At 44.1% G+C, this 25,414-nt stretch overlaps 1 long non-coding RNA gene across 10 annotated transcripts in view; it reads right to left on the bottom strand.

The window, feature by feature from the left end:
- LOC125963368 (uncharacterized) overlaps window positions 1-25,414 on the bottom strand; it is a 441,676-nt gene that overhangs the window by 117,680 nt on the left and 298,582 nt on the right. For 7 of the 10 annotated variants that reach the window (XR_007475234.1, XR_007475235.1, XR_007475236.1 and 4 more), the window contains exon 3: window positions 8,496-8,598. The exons of the other annotated variants lie outside the window; for them this stretch is intronic. This is a non-coding gene — a long non-coding RNA (uncharacterized LOC125963368). Of the gene's footprint in view, window positions 1-8,495; window positions 8,599-25,414 lie in introns of those variants that run through there. 10 annotated transcript variants of the gene reach the window in all.

Here is a 25,414-nt window from a genome sequence, read left to right as displayed (position 1 = left end):
TTGCAGCCAGCTCACAAGAAAGCGAGTTGAAGAAAGTAGCTCAGGGGCACTGTAATTCACAAACCTGCAGAGTTATAAATGACAGCTATCGTCCAAAAATATACTGAAGTAAGGCTGCCAAGAGGACTTGAAAGCGGGGCAGAATTGCAGGAAACCGATTTCAGGAGGTAGACTGGAATTGCATTTAAAGCATAGCAAAAGAGGCAGAACGTCGACAATGATGCACTTGGCCAAAAAGTGCGTATGCGTTTTTTCCTGAATATATTCAGGAAAAAATGCATACGCCCTTTTTGGCCAACCAAGCAAGCTTGCAAAGGAAATCTGCACTACAGTGAAGTCTCACTTCCCCCCGGTCAAAAGGGCCATCTGAAAAAAGTGTAAAATCCAGAAAGGCAGGACAGGCCATGGAGAACTTGGAGCCTTGTTATGCTGATGGGCGGGATGTAAATTGCCAACAGCCACTGGGGAGAAGTGTATGGTGTTTCCTGAAACATCTAAAAAACAAAGCAACAGAGCCTAGGGCACTTCCACTTATGGTCCTATAGCTTAGGGAAATTAAAGTCAAAAAGACACAGCCACCCCAAAGTCTGGGACAGCTCTGTTTACAAGAACCTCGTTTACAGTACTAGTTCAATATCGCAGAAAGTGAAAAATGGATAAAGAATTTGTGGTACTTACGTACAATGCAATATCACTCAGCAATGAAATCTATGTCATCAGGCCCGTAGCAGCATAATGAGTGGATTCAGGTATGATGATTCTAACTGAAATATGTCACACAGGAAAAGAAACATCATAAGATATCACTAATACACGGAATGTAAACTTGGCTACACAGGAACTGTATTACAATTCAGAAGAGGGTCTCAAAGGTAGAAAACCAACTTATGCTTGCTTAAGGGGAAAGGTGAGTTGGGGTGCTGCATAAAACCAGAGATTGAAATGAGCACAGATAAACTTCCTTAAGCCAAATATGGAATAGACAAGAGCTACTCCTTGCTCAACGAAATGGACTCAACACCCCATATTAAACGCCTAAGAATGTACCTGACTAGTAAGTATCTTAAAACCTATGGATCGCTATGTCTCCGAAAGAGAATCAAGCGTGTGTACAGGGGCATAAACGCAGCAGTGATAGGATTGGAGAGGTTCGGTGAGCAAATGAAGACCCTTTGAAGTCATATTTCATGGTACCCATTCCACGGGTCTCAACTCTCCAGGTTTAAGGGATTCTTCCTTCAGCTAAATCATGCATGTGGAACCCAGAGTATGATCAACCGTGTGATCGGGAGACGTGTTCCAATATGTCTCAGTTCTGGTCCCCTGGTACTCGGGTGCAACATTCCAGACGCTTTACTAACACTCTCCCGACTTGGAGAGTCAGTGCCTTTAACCTCCTGTTTGGCCCAGTTTGCAATTTCTGCGGAAGATGAACAGGAATAGGGAGAACCAATGAGAGACTAGCTGGAGGTTTCTGGACGGGCAAATTTAACTCTCATTTCCCACCAGGAAGAGGAATTAACCGAAGGCTCAGCATGCCGTGCCGGAACCAGATTAGGACCTGAAGCAATCCTGCGGTGTTGCGGTCATCTCACTAGAAAGCGAGTTGAAGAAAGGAGCTCAGGGGCACTGTAATTCACAAACCTGCAGAGTTATAAATGACAGCTATCGTCCTAAAATATAGTGAAGTAAGGCTGCCAAGAGGACTTCAAAGCGGGGCAGAATTGCAGGAAACCGATTTCAGGAGGTAGACTGGAATTGCATTTAAAGCATAGGAAAAGAGGCAGAACGTCCACAATGATGCACTTGGCCCAAAAGGGCGTATGCGTTTTTTCCTGAATATATTCAGGAAAAAACACATACGCCCTTTTTGGCCAACCAAGCAAGCTTGCAAAGGAAATCTGCACTACAATGAAGTCTTACTTCCCCCGGGTCAAAAGGGCCATCTGAAAAAAGTGTAAAATCCAGAAAGGCAGGACAGGCCATGGAGAACTGGGAGCCTTGTTATGCTGATGGGCAGGATGTAAATTGCCAACAGCCACTCGGGAGAAGTGTATGGTGTTTCCTGAAACATCTAAAAAACAGAGGAACAGAGCCTAGGGCACTTCCACTTATGGTCCTATAGCTTAGGGAAATTAAAATCAAAAAGACACAGCCACCCCAAATTTTGGGACGGCTCTGTTTACAAGAACATCGTTTACGGGACAAGTTCAATATCGCAGAAAGTGAAAAATGGATAAAGAAGTTTTGGTACTTACGTACAATGCAATATCACTAAGCAATGAAATCTATGTCATCAGGCCCGTAGCAGCATAATGAGTGGATTCAGGTATGATGATTCTAACTGAAATAAGTCACAAGAAAAAGAAACATCATAAGATATCACTAATACACGGAATATAAACTTGCTACACAGGAACTGAATTACAAAACAGAATAAGGTCTCAAATTTAGAAAACCAACTTATGCTTGCTTAAGCGGAAAGGTGAGTTGGGGTGCTGCACAAAAACACAGATTGAAATGAGCACAGATAAAGTTCCTTAAGCCAAATATGTAATAGACAAGAGCTACTCCTTGCTCAACGAGATGGACTCAACACCCCATATTAAACGCCTAAGTATGTACCTGACTAGTAAGTATCTTAAAACCTATGGATTGCTATGTCTCCGAAAGAGAATCAAGCGTGTGTACAGGGGCAAAAATGCAGCAGTGATATGATTGCAGAGGTTCAGTGAGCAAATGAAGACCCTTTGAAGTCATGTTGCATGGTACCTATTCCACGGGTCTCAACTCTCCAGGTTTAAGGGATTCTTCCTTCAGCTAAAACACGCATGTGGAACCCAGAGTATGATCAACCGTGTGATCGGGAGACGTGTTCAAATATGTCTCATTTCTTGTCACCTGGTACTTGGGTGCAACATTCCAGATGCTTCACTAACACTCTCCCGACTTGGAGAGTCAGTGCCTTTAACCTCCTGTTTGGCCCCGTTTGCAATTTCTGCGGAAGATGAACAGGAATAGGGAGAACCAATGAGAGACTAGCTGGAGGTGTCTGGACGGGCAAATTTAACTCTCATTTCCGACCAGGAAGAGGAATTAACCAAAGGCTCAGCATGCCATGGCGGAACCAGATTAGGGCCTGAATCAATCCTGCGGTGTTCCGGGCAGCTCACAAGAAAGCGAGTTGAAGAAAGGAGCTCAAGGGCACTGTAATTCACAAACCTGCAGAGTTATAAATGACAGCTATCATCCAAAAATATACTGAAGTAAGGCTGCAAAGAGGACTTGAAAGCGGGGCAGAATTGCAGGAACCCGATTTCAGGAGGTAGACTGGAATTGCATTTGAAGCATAGGGAAAGAGGCAGAACGTCCACAATGATGCACTTGGACAAAAAGGGCGTATGCGTTTTTTCCTGAATATATTCAGGAGAAAACGCATACGCCCTTTTTGGCCAACCAAGCAAGCTTGCAAAGGAAATCTGCACTACAATGAAGTCTCACTTCCCCCAGTCAAAAGGGCCATCTGAAAAAAGTGTAAAATCCAGAAAGGCAGGACAAGCCATGGAGAACTGGGAGCCTTGTTATGCTGATGGGCGGGATGTATATTGCCAACAGCCACTCGGGAGAAGTGTATGGTGTTTCCTGAAACATCTAAAAAACAAAGCAACAGAGCCTAGGGCACTTCCACTTATGGTCCTATAGCTTAGGGAAATTAAAATCAAAAAGACACAGCCACTCCAAAATTTGGGACAGCTCTTTTACAGGAACCTCTTCTTCAGCACAAGTTAAATATGCCAGAGAACAAATAATGGATAAAGAAGTTGCGGTACTTACGTACAACAGAATACCTCTCAGCAATGAAAACTATGTCACCAGGCCCGTACCAGCATAATGAGTGGATTGAGGCACGGTGATTCTAAGTGAAAAAAGTCACACAGAAAGAGAAACATCATAAGGTATCACTAATACATGGAATGTGAACTTGGTTACACATGAACTGAATTACAAAACAGAACAGGGTCTCATGTTTAGAAAACCAACTTATGCTTGCTTAAGGGGTAAGGTGAGTTGTGGTGCTGCATAAAAGCAGAGTTTGAAATTAGCACAGATACCGTTCCGTAAGCTAAATATGTAATAGACAAGACCTACCCCTTGCTCAACAAAATGGACTCAACAATGAGGTATCACCTCACACCTGGTAGAATGGGCATCATCAGAAAATCTTCAAACAAAAAATGCTGGAAATGTGTGGAGAAAAGGAACCCTCTTCCACTATTGTTGGGAATATAAATTGATACAGTCACTATGGAGAACAATATGGAGTTTCTTAAGAAACTAACAGTAGAATTACCATATGATACAGCAATCCCAGTTCTGGACATATCCCCATACAAAACCATAAATCAAAAAGAGACATTCACCGCAATGTTCATTGTATCACTCTTTACAATATCGAGGTAATGGAAGCAACCTAAATGCCCACAGACAGACGAATGCATAAAGCAGTGGTACATATATAAAATGGAATATTACTAAGCCATGAAAAGGAATGAAATTAGGTCATTTGTAGAGACGTCGATGGATCTAGAGACTGTCATACAGAGTGAAGTAAGTCAGAAAGAGAAAAACAAATCTTGTATATTCATGCATATATGTGGAACCTAGAAAAACTGTACAGATTAACCATTTTGCAAGGCATAAATAGAGCAACAGATGTAGACAACAAACGTATGGACAACAAGGGGGGAAAGCTGTTGGGGGGGTGGTGGTGGGAGGAGTTGAGAGACTGGGATTGGCATGTATACATTTATATGTATAAAATAGATAACCAATAAGAACCTGCTGTATAAAAATATAAAATAAAATTCAAAATTAAAAAGAAATAAAATTTAAAAAATAAAACAGAAAAAACAATTATTCCCTTCACATACATGTATTTATATGAATAAATTATTTCCATGCTTATATCTGTAAATACAAAAAAGAGGAATAAAATCTACCTTGAACCAAAAACGAAAAAGAGAAAAAAAACACAGAACCCACCAGTTCCACAGAGGAAAACCGTATCAGGGCACTTGCTCCAGTTTTAAACAATTCTGAAGTTGGTCAGTGGTGGGGAATCGTCTCCCATTCAGCCAGCAGCCCCCATGCAACAAGCGTCCTCATTGCAAAGCTGGGGCACCGTGCCGAGGCATCTGTGAGTAAACGTGAGCTGAGCCCCAGGCCAGTTGCTGCTGAACTATTCCCACCCGTCCCAGGTAAAACACCTGAATATATACAAGGACTTGAAAGCCTAGAGGAAGGGCCATAGAGCCACACGAGTGACAGCATACCGGCCGACTTGGTGCCTGCAGGCCAGCCAGGATGGTCCTGGCCCTGGGTGCTCTTCTGGAAGATTTCCATTTCCCTGCCTGAGATACCCGTCCTGTCCCTGCCCCCACTGCTTTTTTCCTTCCTCACCTCTGCCCAGGGAGAAATTCCAGCAGCAGGTATGGGTGACACATCCTCTTCTTTAGCAGGTGGCAGCCTGGCAACTGCTGCAGAAAGTCCAGCAGAGCCCCACTCACACTGGGCCACCCACAAAGCCGTGGCCTCTCACTCCCTCCCACCAGCCCAGCCCCGAGACTGCTGACAGGGCAGAGAAAATGGCGTCAGGCATGGCTGCAGGGCCTCTTGCTGCCTGGAGTGGTATTTATATTGATCTCAACCCAGGCACACCTGGGGAGGGCTGGCCGGCATGGTAAGGCTGCCCAGGTCAGCCAATCATCACCCCTCAGGGGCTCACAGTTGCAGAAAATGGAACTTGCTGAACCGGCCAGGTCCAAGGAACAGGTGTGGGCTCCTGAGAGTCAGGATAGACAAGGGGCTGCAGCTTTGGGTTGTTTTCTAATCATTTTATCTGGCCCATGAGTGGGAGACAACTTCAAGAAAACCCTCTCCTAATGAGAGGAACCCAGGAGTCAGGGAGAGGAGGGGTGGGTGGTGGTTGGAGACAGAGGCCTGGTGCCCCGGGTGCAGTGGAAGTCTCTGGAAGACCAGGTGGAGGGAGGCCGCACAGAGTGATGCCCAGGGTCACAGACCTGTCGCAGCTGCTGTTTGTTAGTTCAAGTCCTGCTCTGAGGTGCTCTGTGTCAGCTCTGAGCGACAGGTGAGCTGGGGGTGCTCTGCAATGAGGACTATGTGCACGGTTCCTGTGTGCCCAGCCCTGCCACGGTACCTGCAAGGGTAGCTCTGTATCCTGGGAGGGGCCTGACCACGAGAGCCCCATGGGCTGGGGTGGGGGTGGGGTACCTGCCCAGGTGAGCTCCATATTCTGGGATTGGTCTGACCACGAGAGCCCCATGGGCTGCTGGGGACCTGGTAAAGGATGTCAGGACAGTCAGTGAAGCCACTGAGGATATACCTCCAGCTGCTCCTAATTCCTACACCCTGCTGGTCATTCTACCAACCACCAGGACATGGTATTCTGTATTAGTCTTCAATGATGCCTTCTTTTGTATTCCATTAGTCCCAGAGTCACAAGAAATTTTGGCTTGTGAGTGGCAGGACTCAACATACAACTAAAACAATACTTCCGGGCCGTCTTGCCCCAAGGGTGCAAAAATTCCCACACCATCTTTGGGGAAAGCTTAGCTAAAGACCTAAAAGTTCTACCTCTGGGAAAGGAAACCCTCCTTCAGTACGCAGACGACATTCTGATCGCCAGCCCTACTAAGGAGGCCTCTGAACTACCAAGCCAATAAAGGATAGAAGTTGTCCAAGAAAAAGCTCAAATATCACAGACTGCGGTGACCTGCCTGGGCTTCGTTCTCACAGAAGGTCGGAGAAGCCCATCCCAGGAAAGGGAAGAAACCATTTTCAGCCTTACCCCTTTCTAAAACTAGAAGACAGCTTAGGGGTTCCTGGGGAGGCCAGGGTTTGCTGCTTCTGGATCCCTAACTACAGTCTACTAGCTGGGCCTCTATATGAAACACTGAAAGGAAAAGATGATGATCCTTTTGAATAGAATCCAGAAGTGGCCTTTCAAGAATGGAAAGAGCAGTCAATTCAGACCCTTGCCCTGGAACTCCCTAATTTAGCTAAACCCTTTGACCTTTACATTCCCGGTGAAAGGTGAATCGCCATTGGAGAATTAGTGCAAAAACTGGGACCACTTGAAATGGAACAATGCAAGAATGCCATCCAGGTAGGATAAACTACGGGCACCAAGGGGCTTGGCCCACTGCCACATCTGGCCAAGATACTGGCGGTATCTAAAAACCTGGAAATCAGCAGCCCAAAAGGCCACCTCCCTCCTAAGGGAAAAGGACCCCACGTGGTGATCCTAACCACCAACCATGCCCTGAAGTTGCAGGGTTCGCTCCGTGGGCACACCAACCTCGAGTGAGGAGGCCCTCCAACTCCAACATCCAGAGAGATAACCGGGGGCAACAGGGCACCATGACGACTCGTGTGAACATCACTTGACCTGGAGTTTCTCTCATAAAACAACAAGAGTGTGTCCCAAAAGAGTAGACTACTGCTTGCAGGACTTACTGCACCCAGAGGGGAGCTAATAATCTTGGCGGGGGAACCGTATATCACACTGTCACCATAGAAAAGCCTACAGACACCGTGATGATGGTGGCCAATAAGACCAGCTGGACTCCTGTTTACTTCAAAAGGCTGTTGACTCAGTGGCCATCATGGTCCTTGATCACCACTGACCCTGGACTGTCTGGGAGTTGAGCAGGCAGGGCTCTGACACCTGGTGCCGTTTGTACATTAATTCAGGGGCCTAATTGAAGAAAGCGCAGACTACTGGTCAGAGCATCTAGGCTGGCAGAAACGGTCAGCCTAAGGTGGCCGAACAAATGTGGGGCGGGGTGAAACCGGCCCCCACAGCGTCTCTGCACATCTCTTTCCTGGACCCTTAAAGGTCATTAGAATCTATAACACTTCCAATGCTAGTGCTCAGGTGGACGAGCAGGGAGGCAGGGGGCCTGGGGACAATCAACGTCACCTGGAGGCTGCTGGGGAGAAGCCCTGACCCTCGCCCCCGGGTATGAGGGCTCCCAACTCAGCACTCAGCAGTTACAGAAGAAGGGTCTGCACCCTCAGCACTCCAAGAATGAGGAACGGGACAAAAGGCAGAGGAGGGGTTTGTCCCCAGCAAAGCCCATTAAAAATCCCTGGGAGATAAAAATAGAATCTGGGCAATAAAGTCAAGTCTAACCTTTTTTATCCTTTGTGCTTTGTCTAATTTCATGTGCTCCTAGGGTCCCGCATGCAGAGGTTCCACACCCGGCACTTCAGACCAGATTTCCTAGTGCAGAATGGCTGGGACGACACCTCAGCTCCTGGGGCCCAGTGCAGACTCCGCGATATAGAGCCTGAGCTGCAGCCAACCCGGCCCTCGAGAGCTCCGCCCCCTCCCTCCCACTGACTCTGACAGGATCTCTACACAACAGCCCAGCCCACAGCCCACGGGGTAGTGCATGCTCTCACCTCTCCATTCTCTGATCAAAATATAAAGTTTCCTTTGCTTGTGAACCAAACTCAGTCTCGATCTGTTGGCCCCAATGACACTGGGCAGGGGGACACTTGTTGGGGTCCACTCTGGAGGATCAGTAACAGAAATTGAGACTATTGTAACCTCAATGAACAGATGTGTGAGCCAAACTGTAGTTAACATAGAACAGTGTATAAGGCTCGGGTAAAATAAGATGTTTCTAACACTTCCATTTGATATTTCCATCACTTTATTATAAGCAAGTTCAGTGAAAAGGTTTGTCTTATTTGTCAGGTCAATATTAGAGAAACGAAGTGATTTCTTTCCAAGGATGTACATCTAATAATCTTGGTTAAAGCTTCAATCTTGTTTTAAATGCTTTTCCATTGAAAATGATACCTCTCTTTCAGCTCCCCCATTTCTGAGAAGTATAAAATCTTATAATTTATTATTACCAAAGGGGAAAGGTGGGAGGAGGGATAAATTAACAGTTTGGGATTAACACATACACACTGCTATGTATAAAATAGATCATCAACAAGGAACTACTGTATAGCACAGGGAACTACACTCAACATTTTGCAATAAGCTATAAGGGGAAATAATCTGGAAAAGAATAGATATTGTTATTGTCATTGTCATCTATCAATGACAGTTAAAGTGTAACCTAAGGGAAGCTGGTGGTGAGTGCTTCTGACCCTGAAGACTTCAATCATCTAAAGTTTGGACTCTGCCTACTTCCCCAGGCCCTTAATGAACATATGTGTAGCCGTAGCTTAAAAAATTCCCCAGTTTGGGTTTCGGGCAGACACTGATTTTGAAAAAGCCCTGGTGTTCTCCTTACATGAATGGGACTCTTCCTACTGCTAAAACATGTCTGTCACACCCAGAGGATGGTATACCGTCTGATCGGGAAGAGTTTGGAAAAGGCATCTCATCTCCTCATCTCCTGGTGTTCGGGTTCACCCCTCCAGCGTCTTTACTAACAGTCTCCCCACTTGGAGATGTCAGCACTGTCAACATCCTGTTGCGTACAGTTTGGAATTTGTCCAGAGGATGAAGCGGAAGGATGAGGAACAATGAGAGACAAGTCCTAGGTGTTCAGACAGGCACATGTCACTCTAATTTCCAATCAGGAAGACGAATTGACCAAAGGCTAGGGTTGCCCATGGAAACAGTATAGGGCTTGAGGAAATCCCACTGCTTTGTGGCCAGTTCCCATAAACACAAGTTGAACAATGGAACTCAGGGGCAGTAAAATTCACGAAACTGCAGAGTTGAAAATATCCATCACTGAAAAATGTCTTGAGGAAAGTCAGAGAAAAGGACTTGTAAGCAAGGGAGAATGGCAGGAAAGGGATCTGAGGAGGTAGAAAGGACTCGCCATTAAGCACGAGAAAAGGAGCTGAACATTGCCAACATTGCCAACATTGCAGTTGGCCAAAAAGGGTGTATGCGTTTTTTTCTGTATATATTCAAGAAAAGGGCATACACTTTTTTAGCCAAGCAAACAGGTGGGCACTGGAAGTCAATACTACAAAAGATATCACTTCGCATCAGTCAGAAGAGCCATCCTCATAAAGCGTAAACAACAGAAATGCAGGACAGGGCAAGGAGAAGAGGGAGCCCTGTGAGACTTATAGTGGAAATGTATATTGCCAACGGCCATTCTGGAGAAGTGTATTGTGTTTACTAAAGCATCTAAAAAATGAGCTACAGAGCATAGGGCACTTGCACTCATGGGCGTATATCTTGGGAAAAACAAAAATCGAGAGGACACAGGCACCCCAATGTTTACCCCCTCTCTGTTTAAAAGATCCTCGACTAGGATATAACTTAAATGTGTCTGGAGGGAAAAAATGGATAGAGATGTGGTACTTAGGTAGAGTGGAATATTATTCAGCCTGGAAATCAATGAACTATGGCCAGCTGTAACAACTCCGGAGGAGTTACGTATGATCATTCTAAGTGACATAATTCAAAAAGAAAAAGACACATATCATAAGATATCACTTAAAGGTGGAATCCAAAATGGCTACACATGAAATAAATTACAAAACAAAAACATAGTCAAATATGTAGAAAACACGCATAAGGCTGCTAAACGGGAAAGGTGGGGAGGGGTGAGGCATCATCCAGGAGGTTGAAATTAGCAAAGATACCATTCCAAATACCAAACTGATAATCAACAAGGCCTACACGGTAGCTAAAAGAACTGCACTCAGCACACTCAAGTCACCGGAAAAGAATATATACGACTGGTAAGAATCTGAAAAAGAATTTACTGATGTCTCTCTGTACGTGAATCAAGTGGATGTACAGCAGCAAGAAACAGAGCTTTGAAAATCAGCTGTAACCAATATAGTAACAAATTGAAAAAAATAAACGACAGAGAGACAGAGAAAACCTCTTACAACTTTTCCTCAGGGACGGTGATGCAACATGGATTGAACACATCTAGACCCACAGCAGGATGAGACATAAGGCTGGAAACTGTTTGCACTAAGAGAAATGTGAGGTTGGGTGAGGAAATGCACACCCTTTAAAGTAATACTACCTGGTACCCATTCAATGGGTCCCAAATCTGCAGGTTCAAGGGATCTTCCTACAGCTAAAACATGCATGGAAAACCCAGAGGACTGTACACCATGTGATCGGGAGATGTGTCTAAAATGCAGCTCATTTATCCTCTCCTGGTGCTCCTGTTCACCATTCCAGCCACGTTACTTAGAATCTCCCCACTTGGAGAATCAGCACATTTCAACTTCTGTTTCACACATTTTGCAAATTGTGAGGAGGATGAACGGGAAGAGGGGGAACCAATGAGAGAATAGTTGTAGGGGTTTGGACGGGCACATATCACTCTAATTTCCCATTAAGAATAAGAATTGAAAAAAGGCTCAGCCCGCCTCGCCGGAGCCAAAATAGGGCCTGAAGCAATCCTGCGGGTTTGAGGCCAGCTCACAAAAGAGCAACTTAGAAAATGGAGCTCAGGGTCACTGCAATTCACAAACCTGCAGAGTTATAAATGAAAACTAACGTCCAAAACTATGTGGAGGTAAGGCAAAGAAGAGGATCTGAATGCAAGACAGAATTGCAAGAAACAGATTTCAAGAGATAGATTGGACTCGTCTTTAAAGCACATGAAAAGCAGCAGAATTTCGACAATGATGTAGTTGGCCCAAAAGGGCGTATGCGTTTTTCCTGATTATATCCAGGAAAAAACGCATACGCACTTTATGGGCAACGAAGCAAGCAAGCAATGCAAATGTGCACAACAAAGAAGTCTCATTTCCCACCGGTCAAAAGGGCCATCCTAAAAAATTGTAAAAACCAGAAATGCAGGACAGGCCATGGAGAAGAGGGAGCCTTTATACGCTGATGGGCAGTGTGTGAACTGCCGAGAGCCACTCTGGAGAAGTGTATGGTGGTTCCTAAATCATCTAAAAAACAGAGCTACAGAGCATAGGACACTTCCAATCATGGGAATATATCTAGGGAAGTCTAAAAATCAACAAGACACAAGCACACCACAGTTTAGGGCTACTCTGTTTACAAGAACCTCAACTTCAGTACACCTTAAATATCCCAGGAAAGAGAACAATGGATAAAGAAGATGTGGTACTTATGTACAATGGAATATCTCTTCACCATGAAATCAATGTAATAAGGCTAGTAGAAGGATAAAGAGTGGATTTAGGTCCGATAATACTACTTGAAATAAGTCAAACAGAAAAAGAAACATATCATAAGATATCACTTATAGAGGGAGGGTAAATATGGCTGCACAAGAAATGAATTACAGAACAGAACAGTGTCTCACATTTAGAAAACACACTTATGTCAGCTTAAGGGGAAAGGAGAGGTGGGGTGATGCATAAAACCAGAGTTTGAAATTAGCACAGATACCGTTCAATAAACCAAATAGATATTAGACAAGATCTACACCTTGCTCAATGAACTGGCCTCTACACACCCTATACACCGTAGAGAAATATATCTGAGTAATAAGAATCTTAAAATCCATGTATTGATATATCTCCATAAGGGAATCAAGTGTGTGCAGAGCGGCACAAACACAGCAGTGAAAATGAGCTAAACCCCATTATAGAAATAAATTTTAAAAACAAAACGCAGAAACAATGAAAGAGAGAAAAATTCTTACAAAATTCACTCAGGGGCTGTGATGCAACCTGGATTGACCACATATAAACCCACAGCTGGATAAGACATAAAGCTGGACACTTGGAGCTGAGAGGATTGGTGAGCTTTGGTGAGCAACTGCCAAAAGTTTAATGCAATACTTCATGCTACTCATTCCAAGGGTCCCAACATTCCAGGTTGAAGGGAATCTTCCTAGAGCTAAACCATGCTTGGGAAACCCAGCGACTGGTATACCATATGATCGGGAAAGGTTTCTAAAACGCACCTCATTTTTCCTCTCCTGGGGCTCCAGATCGACATTCCAGCCGCTTTACTAACAATATCCCCACAAGGAGAGTCAATGCCTTTAAGTTCTGGTATCGCACAGTCTGCAGTTAGTGCGGAGGATGAATGGGAATAGGGGGAACCAGTGAGAAACTAGCTGTAGCGGTTTCAATGGGCACATGTCACTCTAATTTCACATCAGTAAGAAGAATAAACCAAAGGCACAGCAAGGTGCCCCAGAAGAAGAATAGGGCCTGAAGGAATCCTGTGGTTATGACGCAAGATCACAAAAATAAGAGCTGAAAAATGGAGCTAAGGGCCACTGCAATTCAAAAACCTGCAGAGTTATAAAGGCCAACTATTTTCAAAAAATATATTGAGGTAAGGCTATGAAGAGGCATTGAAAGCAAGGCACAATTGCAGGAAACCAATTTCAGGAGGTAGACTGGAATTGCATTTAAAGCATAGGAAAAGAGGCAGAACGTCGACAATGATGCACTTGGCCAAAAAGGGCGTATGCGTTTTTTCCTGAATATATTCAGGAAAAAACGCATACGCCCTTTTTGGCCAACCAAGCAAGCTTGCAAAGGAAATCTGCACTACAATGAAGTCTCACTTCGCCCCGGTCAAAAGGGCCATCTGAAAAAAGTGTAAAATCCAGAAAGGCAGGACAGGCCATGGAGAACTGGGAGCCTTGTTATGCTGATGGGTGGGATGTAAATTGCCAACAGCCACTCGGGAGAAGTGTATGGTGTTTCCTGAAACATCTAAAAAACAAAGCAAGAGAGCCTAGGGCACTTCACTTATGGTCCTATAGCTTAGAGAAATTAAAATCAAAAAGACACAGCCACCCCAAAGTTTGGGATGGCTCTGTTTACAAGAACCTCATTTACGGTACAAGTTCAATATCGCAGAAAGTGAAAAATGGATAAAGAAGTTGTGGTACTTACGTACAATGCAATATCACTTAGCCATGACATCTATGTCATCAGGCCCGTAGCAGCATAATGAGTGGATTCAGGTATGATGATTCTAACTGAAATAAGTCACACAGAAAAAGAAACATCATAAGATATCACTAATACACGGAATGTAAACTTGGCTACACAGGAACTGGATTACAAAACAGAACAGGGTCTCAAATTTAGAAAACCTACTTATGCTTGCTTAAGGGGAAAGGTGAGTTGGGGTGCTGCATAAAACCAGAGATTGAAATGAGTACAGATAAAGTTCCTTAAGCCAAATATGTAATAGACAAGAGCTACTCCTTGCTCAACGAAATGGACTCAACACCCCATATTAAACGCCTAAGAATGTACCTGACTAGTAAGTATCTTAAAACCTATCGATTGCTATGTCTCCAAAAGAGAATCAAGCGTGTGTACAGGGACATAAACGCAGCAGTGATAGGATTGGAGAGGTTCGGTGAACAAATGAAGACCCTTTGAAGTCATATTGCATGGTACCCATTCCACGGGTCTCAACTCTCCAGGTTTAAGGGATTCTTCCTTCAGCTAAATCATGCATGTGGAACGCATAGTATGATCAACTGTGTGATCGGGAGACTTGTTCCAATATGTCTCAGTTCTCGTCTCCTGGTACTCGGGTGCATCATTCCAGATGCTTTACTAACACTCTCCCGACTTGGAGAGTCAGTGCCTTTAACCTCCTGTTTGGCCCAGTTAGCAATTTCTGTGGAAGATGAACAGGAATAGGGAGAACCAATGAGAGACCAGCTGGAGGTGTCTGAACGGGCAAATTTAACTCTCATTTCCCACCAGGAAGAGGAATTAACCAAAGGCTCAGCGTGTTGTTCCAGAACAAGATTAGGGCCTGAAGCAATCCTGCGGTGTTGCGGCCAGCTCACAAGAAAGCGAGTTGAAGAAAGGAGCTCAGGGGCACTGTAATTCACAAACCTGCAGAGTTATAAATGACAGCCATCGTCCAAAAATATACTGAAGTAAGGGTGCCAAGAGGACTTGAAAGCGGGGCAGAATTGCAGGAAACCGATTTCAGGAGGTAGACTGGAATTGCACTTAAAGCATAGGAAAAGAGGCAGAACGTTGACAATGATGCACTTGGCCAAAAAGGGCGTATGCGTTTTTTCCTGAATATATTCAGGAAAAAACGCATACGCCCTTTTTGGCCTACCAAGCAAGCTTTCAAAGGAAATCTGCCCTACAATGAAGTCTCACTTCCCCCTGGTCCAAAGGGCCATCTGAAAAAAGTGTAAAATCCAGAAAGGCAGGGCTGGCCATGGAGAACTGGGAGCCTTGTTATGCTGATGGGCGGGATGTAAATTGCCAACAGCCACTCGGGAGAAGTGTATGGTGTTTCCTGAAACATCTAAAAAGCAAAGCAACAGAGCCTAGGGCACTTCCACATATGGTCCTATAGATTAGGGAAATTAAAATAAAAAATACACAGCCACCCCTAAGTTTGGGACGGCTCTGTTTACAAGAAACTCGTTTACGGGACAAGTTCAATATCGCAGAAAGTGAAAAATGGATAAAGAAGTTGTGGTACTAACGTACAATGCAATATCACTCAGCAATGAAATCTATGTCATCAGGCCCGTAGCAGCATAATGAGTGGATTCAGGTATGATGATTCTATCTGAAATAAGTCACACAGAAAAAGAAACATCATAAGATATCACTAATACACGGAATGTAAACTTGGCTACACAGGAACTGGATTACAAAACAGAACAGGGTCTCAAATTTAGAAAACCAACTTATGCTTGCTTAAGGGGAAAGGTGAGTTGGGGTGCTGCATAAAACTAGAGATTGAAATGAGCACAGATAAAGTTCCTTAAGCCAAATATGGAATAGACAAGAGCTACTCCTTGCTCAACGAAATGGACTCAACACCCCATATTAAACGCCTAAGAATGTAGCTGACTAGTAAGTATCTTAAAACCTATGGATTGCTATGTCTCCAAAAGAGAATCAAGCGTGTGTACAGGGGCAAAAACACAGCAGTGATAGGATTGGAGTGGTTCGGTGAGCAAATGAAGACCCTTTGAAGTCAAATTGCATGGTACCCATTCCACGGGTCTCAACTCTCTACGTTTAAGGGATTCTTCCTTCAGCTAAAGCATGCATGTGGAACCCAGAGTATGATCAACCGTGTGATCGGGAGACGTGTTCCAATATGTCTCAGTTCTCGTCCCCTGGTACTCAGGTGCAACATTCCAGACGCTTTACTAACACTCTCCCGACTTGGAGAGTCAGTGCCTTTAACCTTCTGTTGGGCTAGTTTGCAATTTCTGCGGAAGATGAACAGGAATAGGGAGAACCAATGAGAGACTAGCTGGAGGTGTCTGGACGGGCAAATTTAACTCTCATTTCCCACCAGAAAGAGGAATTAACCAAAGGCTCAGCGTGCTGTGCTGGAACCAGGTTAGGGCCTGAAGCAATCCTGCGGTGTTGCGGCCAGCTCACAAGAAAGCGAGTTGAAGAAAGGAGCTCAGGGGCACTGTAATTCACAAACCTGCAGAGTTATAAATGACAGCTATCGTCCAAAAATATACTGAACTAAGGCTGCCAAGAGGACTTGAAAGCGGGGCAGAATTGCAGGAAACCAATTTCAGGAGGTACACTGGAATTGCATTTAAAGCATAGGAAAAGAGGCAGAACGTCGACAATGATGCACTTGTCCAAAAAGGGCGTATGCGTTTTTTCCTGAATATATTCAGGAAAAAACGCATACGCCCTTTTTGGCCAACCAAGCAAGCTTGCAAAGGAAATCTGCACTACAATGAAGTCTCACTATCCCCCGGTCAAAAGGGCCATCTGAAAAAAGTGTAAAATCCAGAAAGGCAGGACAGGCCATGGAGAACTGGGAGCCTTGTTATGCTGATGGGCAGGATGTAAATTGCCAACAGCCACTCGGGAGAAGTGTATGGTGTTTCCTGAAACATCTAAAAAACAAAGCAACAGTGCCTAGGGCACTTCCACTTATGGTCCAATAGCTTAGGGAAATTAAAATAAAAAAGACACAGCCACCCCAAAGTTTGGGACGGCTCTGTTTAAAAGAACCTGGTTTACGGTACAAGCACAATATCGCAGAAAGTGAAAAATGGATAAAGAAGTTGTGGTACTTACGTACAATGCAATATCACTCAGCAATGAAATCTATGTCATCAGGCCCGTAGCAGCATAATGAGTGGATTCAGGTATGATGATTCTAACTGAAATAAGTCACACAGAAAAAGAAACATCATAAGATATCACTAATACACGGAATGTAAACTTGGCTACACAGGAACTGGATTACAAAACAGAACAGGGTCTCAAATTTAGAAAACCAACTTATGCTTGCTTAAGGGGAAAGGTGAGTTGGGGTGCTGCATAAAACCAGAGATTGAAATGAGCACAGATAAAGTTCCTTAAGCCAAATATGTAATAGACAAGAGCTACTCCTTGCTCAACGAAATGGACTCAACACCCCATATTAAACGCCTAAGAATGTACCTGACTTGTAAGTATTTTAAACCTATGGATTGCTATGTCTCCGAAAGAGAATCAAGCGTGTGTACAGGGGCATAAATGCAGCAATGATAGGACTGGAGAGGTTCGGTGAGCAAATGAAGACCCTTTGAAGTCATATTGCATGGTACCCATTCCACGGGTCTCAACTCTCCAGGTTTAAGGGATTCTTCCTTCAGCTAAATCATGCATGTGGAACGCATAGTATGATCAACTGTGTGATCGGGAGACTTGTTCCAATATGTCTCAGTTCTCGTCCACTGGTACTCAGGTGCAACATTCCAGACGCTTTACTAACACTCTCCCGACTTGGAGAGTCAGTGCCTTTAGCCTCCTGTTTGGCCCAGTTTGCAATTTCTGCGGAAGATGAACAGGAATAGGGAGAACCAATGAGAGACTAGCTGGAGGTGTCTGGACGGGCAAATTTAACTCTCATTTCCCACAACGAAGAGGAATTAACCAAAGGCTCAGCGTGCCATGCCGCAACCAGATTAGGGCCTGAAGCAATCCTGCGGTGTTGCGGCCAGCTCACAAGAAAGCGAGTTGAAGAAAGGAGCTCAGGGGCACTGTAATTCACAAACCTGCAGAGTTATAAATGACAGCTATCGTCCAAAAATATACTGAAGTAAGGCTGCCAAGAGGACTTGAAAGCAGGGCAGAATTGCAGGAAACCGATTTCAGGAGGTAGACTGGAATTGCACTTAAAGCATAGGAAAAGAGTCAGCAAGTCGACAATGATGCACTTGGCCAAAAAGTGTGTATGCGTTTTTTCCTGAATATATTCAGGAAAAAACGCATACGCCCTTTTTGGCCAAGCAAGCAAGCTTGCAAAGGAAATCTGCACTACAATGAAGTCTCACTTCCCCCTGGTCAAAAGGGCCATCTGAAAAAAGTGTAAAATCCAGAAAGGCAGGACAGGCCATGGAGAACTGGGAGCCTTGTTATGTTGATGGGCGGGATGTAAATTGCCAACAGCCACTCCGGAGAAGTGTATGGTGTTTCCTGAAACATCTAAAAAACAAAGCAAGAGAGCCTAGGGCATTTCCACATATGGTCCTATAGCTTAGGGAAATTAAAATAAAAAAGACACAGCCACCCCTAAGTTTGGGAAGGCTCTGTTTACAAGAACCTCGTTTACGGGACAAGTTCAATATCGCAGAAAGTGAAAAATGGATAAAGAAGTTGTGGTACTTACGTACAATGCAATATCACTCAGCAATGAAATCTATGTCATCAGGCCCGTAGCAGCATAATGAGTGGATTCAGGTATGATGATTCTAACTGAAATAAGTCACACAGAAAAAGAAACATCATAAGATATCACTAATACACGGAATGTAAACTTGGCTATACATAAACTGGATTACAAAAGAGAACAGGGTCTCAAATTTAGAAAACCAACTTACGCTTGCTTAAGGGGAAAGGTGAGTTGGGGTGCTGCATAAAACCAGAGATTGAAATGAGCACAGATAAAGTTCCTTAAGCCAAATATGTAATAGACAAGAGCTACTCCTTGCTCAACGAAATGGACTCAACACCCCATATTAAACGCCTAAGAATGTACCTGACTTGTAAGTATTTTAAACCTATGGATCGCTATGTCTCCGAAAGAGAATCAAGCATGTGTACAGGGGCATAAACGCAGCAGTGATAGGATTGGAGAGGTTCGGTGAGCAAATGAAGACCCTTTGAAGTCATATTGCATGGTACCCATTCCACGGGTCTCAACTCTCCAGGTTTAAGGGATTCTTCCTTCAGCTAAAGCATGCCTGTGGAACCCAGAGTATGATCTACTGTGTGACCGGGATACGTTTTCCAATATGTCTCAGTTCTCGTCCCCTGGTACTCGGGTGCAACATTTCAGACGCTTTACTAACACTCTCCCGACTTGGAGAGTCAGTGCCTTTAACCTCCTGTTTGGCCCAGTTTGCAATTTCTGCGGAAGATGAACAGGAATAGGGAGAACCAATGAGAGACTAGCTGGAGGTGTCTGGACGGGCAAATTTAACTCTCATTTCCCACCAGGAAGAGGAATTAACCAAAGGCTCAGCGTGCCGTGCCGGAACCAGATTAGGGCCTGAAGCAATACTGCGGTGTTGCGGCCAGCTCACAAGAAAGCGAGTTGAAGAAAGGAACTCAGGGGCACTGTAATTCACAAACCTGCAGAGTTATAAATGACAGCTATCGTCCAAAAATATACTGAAGTAAGGCTGCCAAGAGGACTTGAAAGCGGGGCAGAATTGCAGGAAACCAATTTCAGGAGGTACACTGGAATTGCATTTAAAGCATAGGAAAAGAGGCAAATCGTCGACAATGATGCACTTGGCCAAAAAGGGTGTATACTTTTTTTCCTGAATATATTCAGAAAACAACGCATACGCCCTTTTTGGCCAACCAAGCAAGCTTGCAAAGGAGATCTGCACTACAATGAAGTCTCACTTGCCCCAGGTCAAAAGGGCTATCTGAGAAAAGTGTAAAATCCAGAAAGGCAGGACAGGCCATGGAGAACTGGGAGCCTTGTTATGCTGATGGGCGGGATGTATATTGCCAACAGCCACTCGGGAGAAGTGTATGGTGTTTCCTGAAACATCTAAAAAACAAAGCAACAGAGCCTGAGGCACTTCCACTTATGGCCCTATAGCTTAGGGAAATTAAAATAAAAAAGACACAGCCACCCCAAAGTTTGGGACGGCTCTGTTTAAAACAACCTGGTTTACGGTACAAGCACAATATCGCAGAAAGTGAAAAATGGATAAAGAAGTTGTGGTACTTACGTACAATGCAATATCACTCAGCAATGAAATCTATGTCATCAGGCCCGTAGCAGCATAATGAGTGGATTCAGGTATGATGATTCTAACTGAAATAAGTCACACAGAAAAAGAAACATCATAAGATATCACTAATACACGGAATGTAAACTTGGCTACACAGGAACTGGATTACAAAACAGAACAGTGTCTCAAATTTAGAAAACCAACTTATGCTTGCTTAAGGGGAAAGGTGAGTTGGGGTGCTGCATAAAACCAGAGATTGAAATGAGCACAGATAAAGTTCCTTAAGCCAAATATGTAATAGACAAGAGCTACTCCTTGCTCAACGAAATGGACTCAACACCCCATATTAAACGCCTAAGAATGTACCTGACTTGTAAGTATTTTAAACCTATGGATTGCTATGTCTCCAAAAGAGAATCAAGCGTGTGTACAGGGGCATAAATGCAGCAATGATAGGACTGGAGAGGTTCGGTGAGCAAATGAAGACCCTTTGAAGTCATATTGCATGGTACCCATTCCACGGGTCTCAACTCTCCAGGTTTAAGGGATTCTTCCTTCAGCTAAATCATGCATGTGGAACGCATAGTATGATCAACTGTGTGATCGGGAGACTTGTTCCAATATGTCTCAGTTCTCGTCCCCTGGTACTCAGGTGCAACATTCCAGACGCTTTACTAACACTCTCCCGACTTGGAGAGTCAGTGCCTTTAGCCTCCTGTTTGGCCCAGTTTGCAATTTCTGCGGAAGATGAACAGGAATAGGGAGAACCAATGAGAGACTAGCTGGAGGTGTCTGGACGGGCAAATTTAACTCTCATTTCCCACCACGAAGAGGAATTAACCAAAGGCTCAGCGTGCCATGCCGGAACCAGATTAGGGCCTGAAGCAATCCTGCGGTGTTGCGGCCAGCTCACAAGAAAGCGAGTTGAAGAAAGGAGCTCAGGGGCACTGTAATTCACAAACCTGCAGAGTTATAAAGGACAGCTATCGTCCAAAAATATACTGAAGTAAGGCTGCCAAGAGGACTTGAAAGCGGGGCAGAATTGCAGGAAACCGATTTCAGGAGGTAGACTGGAATTGCACTTAAAGCATAGGAAAAGAGTCAGCAAGTCGACAATGATGCACTTGGCCAAAAAGTGTGTATGCGTTTTTTCCTGAATATATTCAGGAAAAAACGCATACGCCCTTTTTGGCCAAGCAAGCAAGCTTGCAAAGGAAATCTGCACTACAATGAAGTCTCACTTCCCCCTGGTCAAAAGGGCCATCTGAAAAAATTGTAAAATCCAGAAAGGCAGGACAGGCCATGGAGAACTGGGAGCCTTGTTATGCTGATGGGCGGGATGTAAATTGCCAACAGCCACTTGGGAGAAGTGTATGGTGTTTCCTGAAACATCTAAAAAACAAAGCAACAGAGCCTAGGGCACTTCCACATATGGTCCTATAGCTTAGGGAAATTAAAATAAATAAAACACAGCCACCCCTAAGTTTGGGAAGGCTCTGTTTACAAGAACCTCGTTTACGGGACAAGTTCAATATCGCAGAAAGTGAAAAATGTATAAAGAAGTTGTGGTACTTACGTACAATGCAATATCACTCAGCAATGAAATCTATATCATCAGGCCCATAGCAGCATAATGAGTGGACTCAGGTATGATGATTCTAACTGAAATAAGTCACACAGAAAAAGAAACATCATAAGATATCACTAATACACGGAATGTAAACTTGGCTATACATAAACTGGATTACAAAAGAGAACAGGGTCTCAAATTTAGAAAACCAACTTATGCTTGCTTAAGGGGAAAGGTGAGTTGGGGTGCTGCATAAAAGCAGAGGTTGAAATGAGCACAGATAAAGTTCCTTAAGCCAAATATGTAATAGACAAGAGCTACTCCTTGCTCAACGAAATGGACTCAACACCCCATATTAAACACCTAAGAATGTACCTGACTTGTAAGTATTTTAAACCTATGGATCGCTATGTCTCCGAAAGAGAATCAAGCGTGTGTACAGGGGCATAAACGCAGCAGTGATAGGATTGGAGAGGTTCGGTGAGCAAATGAAGACCCTTTGAAGTCATATTGCATGGTACCCATTCCACGGGTCTCAACTCTCCAGGTTTAAGGGATTTTTCCTTCAGCTAAAGCATGCCTGTGGAACCCAGAGTATGATCAACCGTGTGACCGGGATACGTTTTCCAATATGTCTCAGTTCTCGTCCCCTGGTACTCGGGTGCAACATTTCAGACGCTTTACTAACAGTCTCCCGACTTGGAGAGTCAGTGCCTTTAACCTCCTGTTTGGCCCAGTTTGCAATTTCTGCGGAAGATGAACAGGAATAGGGAGAACCAATGAGAGACTAGCTGGAGGTGTCTGGACGGGCAAATTTAACTCTCATTTCCCACCAGGAAGAGGAATTAACCAAAGGCTCAGCGTGCCGTGCCGGAACCAGATTAGGGCCTGAAGCAATCCTGCGGTGTTGCCGCCAGCTCACAAGAAAGCGAGTTGAAGAAAGGAATTCAGGGGCACTGTAATTCACAAACCTGCAGAGTTATAAATGACAGCTATCGTCCAAAAATATACTGAAGTAAGGCTGCCAAGAGGACTTGAAAGCGGGGCAGAATTGCAGGAAACCAATTTCAGGAGGTACACTGGAATTGCATTTAAAGCATAGGAAAAGAGGCAAATCGTCGACAATGATGCACTTGGCCAAAAAGGGTGTATACTTTTTTTCCTGAATATATTCAGGAAAAAACGCATACGCCCTTTTTGGCCAACCAAGCAAGCTTGCAAAGGAGATCTGCACTACAATGAAGTCTCACTTGCCCCCGGTCAAAAGGGCTATCTGAGAAAAGTGTAAAATCCAGAAAGGCAGGACAGGCCATGGAGGACTGGGAGCCTTGTTATGCTGATGGGCGGGATGTATATTGCCAACAGCCACTCGGGAGAAGTGTATGGTGTTTCCTGAAACATCTAAAAAACAAAGCAACAGAGCCTGAGGCACTTCCACTTATGGCCCTATAGCTTAGGGAAATTAAAATAAAAAAGACACAGCCACCCCAAAGTTTGGGACGGCTCTGTTTAAAACAACCTGGTTTACGGTACAAGCACAATATCGCAGAAAGTGAAAAATGGATAAAGAAGTTGTGGTACTTACGTACAATGCAATATCACTCAGCAATGAAATCTATGTCATCAGGCCCGTAGCAGCATAATGAGTGGATTCAGGTATGATGATTCTAACTGAAATAAGTCACACAGAAAAAGAAACATCATAAGATATCACTAATACACGGAATGTAAACTTGGCTACACAGGAACTGGATTACAAAACAGAACAGTGTCTCAAATTTAGAAAACCAACTTATGCTTGCTTAAGGGGAAAGGTGAGTTGGGGTGCTGCATAAAACCAGAGATTGAAATGAGCACAGATAAAGTTCCTTAAGCCAAATATGTAATAGACAAGAGCTACTCCTTGCTCAACGAAATGGACTCAACACCCCATATTAAACGCCTAAGAATGTACCTGACTTGTAAGTATTTTAAACCTATGGATTGCTATGTCTCCAAAAGAGAATCAAGCGTGTGTACAGGGGCATAAATGCAGCAATGATAGGACTGGAGAGGTTCGGTGAGCAAATGAAGACCCTTTGAAGTCATATTGCATGGTACCCATTCCACGGGTCTCAACTCTCCAGGTTTAAGGGATTCTTCCTTCAGCTAAATCATGCATGTGGAACGCATAGTATGATCAACTGTGTGATCGGGAGACTTGTTCCAATATGTCTCAGTTCTCGTCCCCTGGTACTCAGGTGCAACATTCCAGACGCTTTACTAACACTCTCCCGACTTGGAGAGTCAGTGCCTTTAGCCTCCTGTTTGGCCCAGTTTGCAATTTCTGCGGAAGATGAACAGGAATAGGGAGAACCAATGAGAGACTAGCTGGAGGTGTCTGGACGGGCAAATTTAACTCTCATTTCCCACCACGAAGAGGAATTAACCAAAGGCTCAGCGTGCCATGCCGGAACCAGATTAGGGCCTGAAGCAATCCTGCGGTGTTGCGGCCAGCTCACAAGAAAGCGAGTTGAAGAAAGGAGCTCAGGGGCACTGTAATTCACAAACCTGCAGAGTTATAAAGGACAGCTATCGTCCAAAAATATACTGAAGTAAGGCTGCCAAGAGGACTTGAAAGCGGGGCAGAATTGCAGGAAACCGATTTCAGGAGGTAGACTGGAATTGCACTTAAAGCATAGGAAAAGAGTCAGCAAGTCGACAATGATGCACTTGGCCAAAAAGTGTGTATGCGTTTTTTCCTGAATATATTCAGGAAAAAACGCATACGCCCTTTTTGGCCAAGCAAGCAAGCTTGCAAAGGAAATCTGCACTACAATGAAGTCTCACTTCCCCCTGGTCAAAAGGGCCATCTGAAAAAATTGTAAAATCCAGAAAGGCAGGACAGGCCATGGAGAACTGGGAGCCTTGTTATGCTGATGGGCGGGATGTAAATTGCCAACAGCCACTTGGGAGAAGTGTATGGTGTTTCCTGAAACATCTAAAAAACAAAGCAACAGAGCCTAGGGCACTTCCACATATGGTCCTATAGCTTAGGGAAATTAAAATAAATAAAACACAGCCACCCCTAAGTTTGGGAAGGCTCTGTTTACAAGAACCTCGTTTACGGGACAAGTTCAATATCGCAGAAAGTGAAAAATGTATAAAGAAGTTGTGGTACTTACGTACAATGCAATATCACTCAGCAATGAAATCTATATCATCAGGCCCATAGCAGCATAATGAGTGGACTCAGGTATGATGATTCTAACTGAAATAAGTCACACAGAAAAAGAAACATCATAAGATATCACTAATACACGGAATGTAAACTTGGCTATACATAAACTGGATTACAAAAGAGAACAGGGTCTCAAATTTAGAAAACCAACTTATGCTTGCTTAAGGGGAAAGGTGAGTTGGGGTGCTGCATAAAAGCAGAGGTTGAAATGAGCACAGATAAAGTTCCTTAAGCCAAATATGTAATAGACAAGAGCTACTCCTTGCTCAACGAAATGGACTCAACACCCCATATTAAACACCTAAGAATGTACCTGACTTGTAAGTATTTTAAACCTATGGATCGCTATGTCTCCGAAAGAGAATCAAGCGTGTGTACAGGGGCATAAACGCAGCAGTGATAGGATTGGAGAGGTTCGGTGAGCAAATGAAGACC

This window comes from Orcinus orca, unplaced genomic scaffold, assembly GCF_937001465.1.
Source record: "Orcinus orca unplaced genomic scaffold, mOrcOrc1.1 scaffold_61, whole genome shotgun sequence".
Taxonomy (NCBI): Eukaryota; Metazoa; Chordata; class Mammalia; order Artiodactyla; family Delphinidae; genus Orcinus; species Orcinus orca.
Note: the sequence above shows the minus strand (reverse complement) of the source record. Positions and strands in the feature narration are given on the sequence as shown.